The following is a 9,327-nucleotide window of genomic DNA, read 5'->3' on the forward strand; positions in this document are numbered from 1 at the left end:
GCGCCGCCCGACGGGAACGTTCCGAGCACGATTCTGCCCCTTTCTCCTCAGGGAGCTGCGGCGTGGGCATCAAGAAAGGTCTTTTACGAGCTGTCTGCATGGGTGCTACTGCTCAGCGGATGGCCCATCCTCAAATTTTGTTTGCTTTCGAGGCAACTGCACCTCAGCTTTCACTTGTCAAGAGACCAAATTTTGGGCAGAGTAATTGCAACAATTAGTTGTGATTGTAATTGGCACCTGCAAAGTTATCTCTGAAATCTTTCCATCTGTGGCTTGAGCTGTTTTTAAAATGAAGTATTGATTAATCTTAATGGTAGGAATACAATATAGCTTAAAAAGGGAAATTATACCCGAGCTATTAAAAAACCCTGCACACAGCTCTGTCTCATCTGAGGTTATGCAAGTCACTGTCACAGATGTATATTGCCTAGAAATATTTCACTCTGTGAAAATCATTATAAGATGTATTGTATAGATATATTTAATGGAAGATGAGTGCATGGATCGCATTCCAGTGTATTTCGTAGTCTTTCACCTAGGAAGGGTTTGATACATTATTTCCTATAAGTAAGACCTAGGGCATTGCTTTGTGTGCTTTGATCACCGATTCACTCGAGTGAGGAGGTTGTGTTGCTTCACATTGTACTTGGTCATGTAATTCTTCCTGAAAGTTGGCTGCTGGTTATGGAATGTGATTTTGGCTTAATGAGAGACACAGGTTTTCATGGGCCATCATTGCCTCTCCAGGAAGACACACTTAACTTTCATGAGGCCACTGTTGACTCTCCCACAACAATTTGTTTTCTTGTCACACTTTTCCTTCAAGAAGTGATCTTCACAGCAGGTTAGTGGGATGCACAGAAAACAGCATTATTGTTTAGAGACAAAAAAATCATTGTGGTCACTTAATGGGACACTTCTTCGTGCGAAAGTGTGGGGAGAAGTAATTTTTAATTATTGTCAGTAGCCATGGCCACACACTGTTTAACTAACAACCTAAGTAGAAAATACCATCTTTTCAGAGATGTTAGAAGGGGTTTTGTGTAAGCCTCACTTTTCTTAATGAATGCCACTTATCACCAATATTCTTGTATTCTGCTTGTGACCATCATAGTCTGTTTTAGGCAGCCATGAATGCAAGAAGACAATGAGGATAAATGTTGTAGCATTGGAAAAAAATACGAACAGAAAGTCTTAATCTATTTTATAATCATTAGCCTCATCAGCTAACCTGCTCTCATGAATGAATGGAGCTGTTGAAGGACTAGTATACATACACAGATGTAACTGGGCATTTTTACACAACCTCATGAATGAAAAAGAAGGAGAAATCTGGAAAAACCCCAAGGAGATATGTGGACACTAAGATATTTATCTTAGGTTTATTTTACCCTGTGAAACAGTATCTGCCTCGAATATGTTCCAGGAACCACCCTCTAGATGGCAGGAGTCTGTCACTTCATTCATGAGCAGTAAAACAGTAAACATCTTATTTTCAGAGCCAATAGAGTGGCCTAGGGCTGTAATACAAGTGAATTAAAAAAAAAAAATTAGATGAGAATAGCCAATTTAGAGCTTACAGAATTTCCATTAGCAGTACTGAACTAGTCTCTGGGGAGTTGTTGCAGACTTGTTTCAAAGAAAATGCAGAAAGTTACAAGAGTCAGCCTCATTTTTAGAGGAATTTTCAGTTACCTTTGTGAGAGAAGCAGTGGAAGGACAGTGAGTGTGTCTCTGAACTGTTATCATTCCACATTACCTTACAGAGGACCAGAACTGTCATGTCTTTGCTTAATGCCTACTGTCTGGCTGGCCAAGATAACAGGACAAGACTCTGTGAGTGCCGCCCTTCACTGCCTGAAAACGGTGTTTGTCTAGTCAAGAGCTTTCAAGACAGCACATTTATTGGTGACTGTCTTAACTCTAAGCTGAGCTACCTTCAGATGACACTACAGAGAAAAGTGAAAGTCACTTCCGTAAAGTAAATGATGCAATGACAGCAGAGCTGTTGGTCTTCTGTAGATACAAAAATGCTGCTAGCAAGGATTTTCTTGCTATTTTCTAAGTCCGTGAGAGACTTTTCTCTCTCACAGAAGAGGTAGCAGGGAATGTAAACAACCAAGCCACCTGCAACCTTGAAAAGTCTTGTTTATGGTATAGTAGAAAATATTTTGACAATGGACGTTTTAGGATTTTAGCCAATCACCCCCAAGGGGTGGCTGGTCCTTTGTCCAATTAGACTATGAAGAAAAAAGTCTATAAAAGAGTTTGTAAAATAATTAAATAACTCAATCTTGCTGCACAGTTCCTGCCTGCTGGATCTTCTCTCCTCCTCCTCCCTATGGCTGCGGGACACGGTGATATACTGTAGGAACCAGGCCTGCGGTAATAGTCTTCCCATGCTAAAGGCATAACCCTGCAGCAGCATGTACTGGTTTTCTCTTCTGTTCCACTCTGCAGTGTCATCATACATCTCATAAAGTTAGTTTTGCCTATACAAAGGGCCAGAGGATACCAATAAATCAGAATCTCTCAAAAATAAATGGATGTCTGGGGTACAGAACAATGAAATTTTGAGCAATATCTTTCCACCTCACTCTCTTTTTTGTTCACCTTTCAGAGTCATGTGGCAAGGCAGAGCAGTGGCACTATGGATTACATACTGGTTGCTGGTCAGACATATGTTTTTAAGGCAGTTAATTCACATATGGGAATAATTCAGCAAAAGAGTGTTGCGAACAGTTGTCTGATGGAAGGTGGGCCTGCTTTTTCCAGTGGCAAAGCTGAGTAGTGCCACTGCAGCACCGTGTACCAGCTCACATGGACACTGACCATCTTCAGAGTTGTTGTGCTCACTTCTTCCCCTGCTCATGTCATAAAAATTCTTCCTTTGCTGCGAGGGGACATTTCAGGAATGGATATTTATTTATTCCTTCAGCTATTCACGTAATAACAAAGGATTCATGCCTTCTCACTTCTACTACTGAAAATTATTGAGATCAGAAAGCAAAATCAGGAAATTAGGTGTGTGCACAGCCTCTATAAGAATGGCAATATTCTGGGGCAGATAAGGCCTTCATATGCAGTGACACTGGGCTATGCTGGATGGCAATGAAATATTTTTACTGCCTTTTGCTGTGATGTCTCAGTCCCTTTAAAGATACAAGAAAGCATATTATCTCTCAACTTGAAATAAATACTGACCTGAGTTGTTGTCATTTACTTTCAATTGAATGAACTGAAATTTCTTTTTCTCTAAATAATACGCTTGTTCTGATCTAATTAAGCCTCTATTACCTACCTGCCTTTTACCATAATTATCTTCCTTATTGCAATGTCTCCTTGCAGCATTCAATATGTTTGCCTCCATGGGGATTGCATTGTAAAATAGGTGCAGCATATACCTTTCTAAATGACCTTTGAAACAGCATACATCAAATTTAATTTGTTTTTAAATCCTGGCCTTGCAGCAACTGACCTTAAAAGTCATGTCAATATTTGTTTGATGTAAGATAATTTTGTCTGAAGACATTTATACTTGATGATTTAACTACATAAAGAAATGGGAAGCAAAGAAAATAACTTGAGGCAAAAATCTTTACTGACGTCTCCTGAATTGGCACGTTCAAATATAATATTTTAAAGTAGGCCTCCTAGAATTAGATGTTGTAAAGATTTTTTGTGTGTGTGTTTTTGTTTCCCCCTGCTATTATACCTGATACTTGCAGTCATTAATCTTAGCCCTGGAAAGTCATTCCCCAAGAAGTTTCTAGATGGTTATTTTGTCTGGTCAATGTTTGTGGAATGTATCAAGAGAGAAAAGAAACATAAGAGATAAAACAAAAAGAGAGATTCTTCTGTTAAGTGATTAGAGTCTTGATTCAGGGAGCTCACTCAGTTGTCATCTTCTTCATTAAAATCTATTAATCTTTCCTATGATATTCAAGTTGCATTTTTTCACATTTCTTCCATGACTTCAACAAAATACTGAAGAGCATTTTTATCATGGTATTTTACTGGGGCTTTTTCATTTTGTTTTTTGAGATGAAAGATATGCAGTAAAGGTAATACTTTATTTATGTGCACAATTAATGTGTCATCATATGTTAATTACCATATATTAATTAAGATTGCTGAGGTGAGGGGATAGTGCAAAACTGATCAGTTACTCATTTGATAACAAAAGGGGGAAGCTATAAATTTTTGTTATGGAGAAAGAACTTTTTGTCTGGTGGCAAGTTATTAGTATTGTTTTTCCATGATGAGATTGTAATATTATAAATTACCTTGTTTCTCATCCCTCTGATCCCATCAAAAGGCTGGCACACAGTGATATATTTGCTGCATAGGTGACACTGGGAGGCATCATTTGTGAAGAAGAGGAGGGAGATGCCTGCTAAATGGCAGCACCTGTGTGACAAAAATGAAAAAGGTAAAAAGAAAAAAAAAACAAGGTCAGACAGAGGATGACTGATGACAAGATTTTCTCTCTCAGTGCTGGAGGCTTGTCAGGTGGAAGTGGCAGAGGAGAATGAAAAATGTGATTGTTTTAATTGGTCACAGGATATGAGAGTAATTCACATAGGTGATCAGGAGACTGCCAAGGTGATCAGGAAACTGAGGAGCCAGTCCCATAGGAGGAGGCCAAAAGGATGTGCTGCATCTGGCTAAATGAAAGGTTAGAATGGGAGAGTGGGGTTTCTATCAGTGTGCCCAGTTGGGGGGGGGGGAGGGGGGGGGTGGGCAAAGTGCCTATGGGGATGAAAGGTGAGAAGGGGAGAGTGGGGTTTCTATCAGTGTGCCCAGTTGGGGGGGGGGAGGGGGGCGGTGAGCAAAATGCCTATTGTGGCACAAGAGCAAATGGGTATGAAACTTTATAGCCTGGGGCCACATGGGGAGAGAGAGAGAACAACAGTGGGAGAGCTTCAAGGTTCAGGGGACATAGTTTTGTGATGTATGAAGAGAGCTGACACAGATTAATCTGGAGAAGGGAAGGCTGAGAAGATCTAATTGCTGTCTTCGAGGACCTAAAGGGAATTTATAGAGAAAACAGAGCCAGGCTCTTCTCAAGGGTACCCAGTGACAACATGACAGGCAACAGTCACAAGCTGCAGCAAGAGGAATTACAGCTGATATACAGAAAAAAGTTATTTGAAGCGAGAGTGGTTAAGCAATGGAAAATCTGTGCTGGAGCCCCAAGCGTTGATGTCAAGAAACTCTCTTGTGTATAGAATGGACATTATTAAAATAATGAATTAAGTAGAAAGGGACCTCTAGAGGTCACCTATCCAAGCGTCCTGAAGCAAGTTTCCACATCAAATAAAGCTGGTCAAGGCCTTGTCTAATCTTAAATGTTGCCATGGATGGGGATTGTGCAACTGCTCTGGACACCCTTTTCCCAGGATTAACAACCCTGCCTGCAAAGATCCTGAAGAGGAGGATCCTACTGATTTCAAAGGCAGCTGGACTGTGTCCTAGATGAGGTAGAATATTTGTTTGCCATATTTTTCTGAAATAACTGTTCTAACAAATTCAACATTTCAGCTGTTCCATGTTTTTCTTCTGTTATCAAGCTGTGTGACATGTTCCTCTTTGGTGTCACTTCTTATCTAGGTAGCAATTTTTCTCCTTTAATTATGGCTTTTCCTTGTTCAGTAGAATTTGTTTGTAGAAATCTTATGCAAATATGAACTGAATGGTTTTCCTGTCTAATTACAGCTCCATTTAGATGGCATTAATATCAGTGGCACTGAGCACTGGCTGAATTAAATACTGAATTTATTCAGCTAATGAAAGCTGAAGGACAGTCGTTTGTTTTATGGCATACAACATGGGTGGCTTAGCTGTTGATTCAGAGGACTGAAAGAGAATTTTTGCATCAAGTGTTCTCTTCCCTGACATTGTAAGGAGCTCTCTCTTGTCATCTCTTTCACAAAATTAACGAGCTCCCATCTTATTTGCCCTCACTGTGTTTTTGAAAAGCATTGTGGATAAAGAACAGGATTGCACCCAGTGTAGCATAGCATCGTGCAGCAATTCATCATATACTGAATTTCACAGTGTAGGTGATATAATACCTGTATTATAAATAAGATGTTTGAATGCAGGTAATCGAGTGTCAAATCAGATGCTTATGGCACTATGAAAAATGACACTTAGAACCATTTCTAGGTGTGGGCATCAGTCCTCAGTATTGTGATTGATTTAGAAAACCCATTTGTTTATGTTCCACTACTGTTAGTTGATGTTCTGAAAATAGTTTCTATTCATTCTCATCTGTGTTTTATTAGATTTCATTTATAGTGCAAAGTTGTAATAACAGTTCTATTGCTTCTCAAGTACCTGTACATTTAGACTTATTGAAATGTCACTATAAATAGACATGTGCTCACCATGTTCACTAAACTCCTTATTTTATTTGTTGTGGAGTAATGAATCTGTAGTCCTACTCTGAGCTAGAGCTTATCAACTGGTGATGTATTGTGAAATACATTTCCATTTTTATAATAGCTGTTTCAAGCATAGTGCTGTTAAAAAGCTGAGCAAAAGCTTTTTTGATGGAGTATGAGGGGGAATTGAAGAGTTTGTTCCAGTTATTTTACTGTATTTACATGTTATTTAAAACACTAGTGAAAACTGCAACACCATTGTACCTAAGGACAGAAAAAAAGCAAGCAGTTTCTGAAAACAGCATTCTGGGCTGGGAGCTGGTTTCGTTGCTCATTTTTACTAGGCTATATCTCTTTTTGACAAGATAGAGTTCTCTCTAACTCACTGTAGATGTGCAGTCCCTGCATTGAGTGTGTGTCTGATGGGTCACTGGAAGTACCAAGATGTTTGAAGTGTGTTTTATTATGTTTCTTGTTGGTGTCATGTCTCTGGGCAGACTTGTCATCTGCAGCTAGGATGTGCCTATGTATTTTATATTAAGTTAAATATTTGTCTACAAGGGCCTTGAGGCTATGAATTTGCAATTTGCATGATGATGAGTGAAGTTAGAAAGGAATAATTTTTGGTCACTGCCTGCTTCTCTTGGTCTGACCCACTCTGAGCCTGAAGACCTTCCAGGCATCCTACAAAAGCTAGTTGTGTAACAGATTTGGTCTGGAAGATGGATGGGATGCCCCTGGCAGCCAGTATGTTTCCAGAGCATTTTCATTTGTATCATTACCCAGGTAAAGTAAAATGCTGCTTGCATTTGTTCTTTGCAAGTGGCTGCCTGGTGGAGTTTATTTGCGTAGTGGTATTTTTGTCACTGGTCAGTTAATTTAAAATCTATTTTGTTTTAGAGAGCTCAGACCTTTTAAATGAGCTCACTGTTTTCCTATGTTAAATCCAGCTAAAACAGCCTAGAATGAACTGGAGCACTGGCCTAGAAAGGAAAGACTTCGCAGCCCATTACTGATCCCCTGAGCCATCTCATCCCCTTTACTGTTGTGTAATGTTTGTTTAATGTAAAATTTCCATATAAAGCCAAACAAAATAAAACCCGAAATGCCGAACAGCAGCTCTTTTCCATTCAGATACTAAAATGTGAAGGTAATGAAAATGAGATTTCGTTTCATAACTGCATTAGTGACTGTAGGGGAACCCTCAGTAGGGAAATGCCACAGTGGTGAGAAAAGGCTTAGCTCAGAGGAGAAGGTGGATGAGCCTCTTTTGACACCATTGGCTGGAGTCATTGGGGAGTTTTGTTTTCAGCTTCAAGGGAGAGGAGGCCCTTGTGGGAGCCTGCAAGGACCTCCAAAATCAGTGCTCTCAGCCAGGCTGTCACTGTGCATGTTACCAAGTATATCTGGGCAGGAGTGTGTCACTGACTGAGGATTGCTGCGCATATCGAATGCATTGCTGTCATTTCATGAGTCACTGAGGATTTCGATGCATGAGTGACTGTTTCTCTGCTCGGATATGAACAAATAACACTCAGAGCCTCTAGTCATTCTTAAAAGGTTTAATCAAGGCTATTAAATAACTGGATTGTCAAAAAACATAACTTGCTGCATTTATTCATGAGGTTTCAGGGACTAAAGTAAATTCAGCATCCCAGCAGTTTCTCCTGGGTCTTTTAAAGTTCCCAGAAAGATCAAAGGAAGACCTCTAATTAAGATCTTTGAAAATGTGAAGCCCAAATGGGATCACTTGTGTGAAAGGTGGAAGTGATGTGTTCAGAGTGCTGTGCACATTTCCCCTCTTGTGGGATGCTTTCAAGCTCAACAAGTGCCTCTGTGGTCACTGGTGGATCTGTCAAGTTTTGCACAGCAGCAGGTGTTGACTGCAACATTCATCCATCAGTGAGCTGGGGATTGAAGGTACTTGGCAATGAGGAGAGAGCGTGTAAAATGGGAAAGACAGCCTGAACGTACTTGCTGAAGGTGCTGGGAGAAGGGAAGGGACAGAATTTTGGAGCTTCCTCATTGAACATAAGGTAAAGGTACACATTTTCACATGGACCGGCTGAGTCTGGCACTTTCAGCAAGACACTCACCTGGGCTGCCCCTGCGTCCCACTGCCCCCACTGTCACCCTGGCCTCACCCTACCTCTGCTCCATGCTGGCACCCAGGGGAACATTTGTGTTACAGCCTCCCTCCCTTGCAGGTCTGCTGCCACACCCCCGGTGGGGCACAAACGAAGGCAAATGAGGTGAGTGTGTCATTCTCTGAATGAATATAAAGACATTCCAGGAATGCTATGGAGTTACCAGGACTTTTCTAAAAGGCTATTTTTTTCACCACGAAGTTGGTGAGTGAGCCTGAGTTTGACCTTGAGAAGGTCTTGAACAGAATGGGGCAATGGTCCTTGTTAGATAGTGGTACAATTTCTTCATTTCACAGTTGGACAGTCACAACCATAAGGAGTCTCAGGGAATATCTGTGCCCTGCATCTCTTAAAGAGCAGTGGAAGCACTGGAAAGTTGTTCTGAAAGAAAGCTAGAGAAATTACACATTCTTCCCTCTGATTAACCCAATCTGCCATTACATCAGACTTCTCTGGATTCAGCTTCAACAGTTGCTCTTCAGCCTGGTGCTGATCTCACCCAAACGGGTGGGTATGTAGCAGATAGCATTGTTTGCATCTGAGGTGAAGTGGATGTAAAGTTTGGAGTGATTTTTAATTGCTGATATTTTATCCTTGCTGTGTAGCAATGCCCACCAGAGGCTCACAACAAATGCAGTGTGATACAGCCCATCTAAGAACAGAGCTGGAGCCAAGGTGCTAAAATAAAAGCAGTTATTGGAAGCTAGTCAAATATTATCCTCAGAGAGTTTGTTTCCCTATCTCTGTTGTGCAGCTACCCCTCTTGTGGAGCAATTGCAGCTCATAAATAG

This window comes from Corvus brachyrhynchos, unplaced genomic scaffold (assembly GCF_000691975.1).
Source record: "Corvus brachyrhynchos isolate BGI_N302 unplaced genomic scaffold, ASM69197v1 scaffold444, whole genome shotgun sequence".
Classification (NCBI taxonomy): Eukaryota; Metazoa; Chordata; class Aves; order Passeriformes; family Corvidae; genus Corvus; species Corvus brachyrhynchos.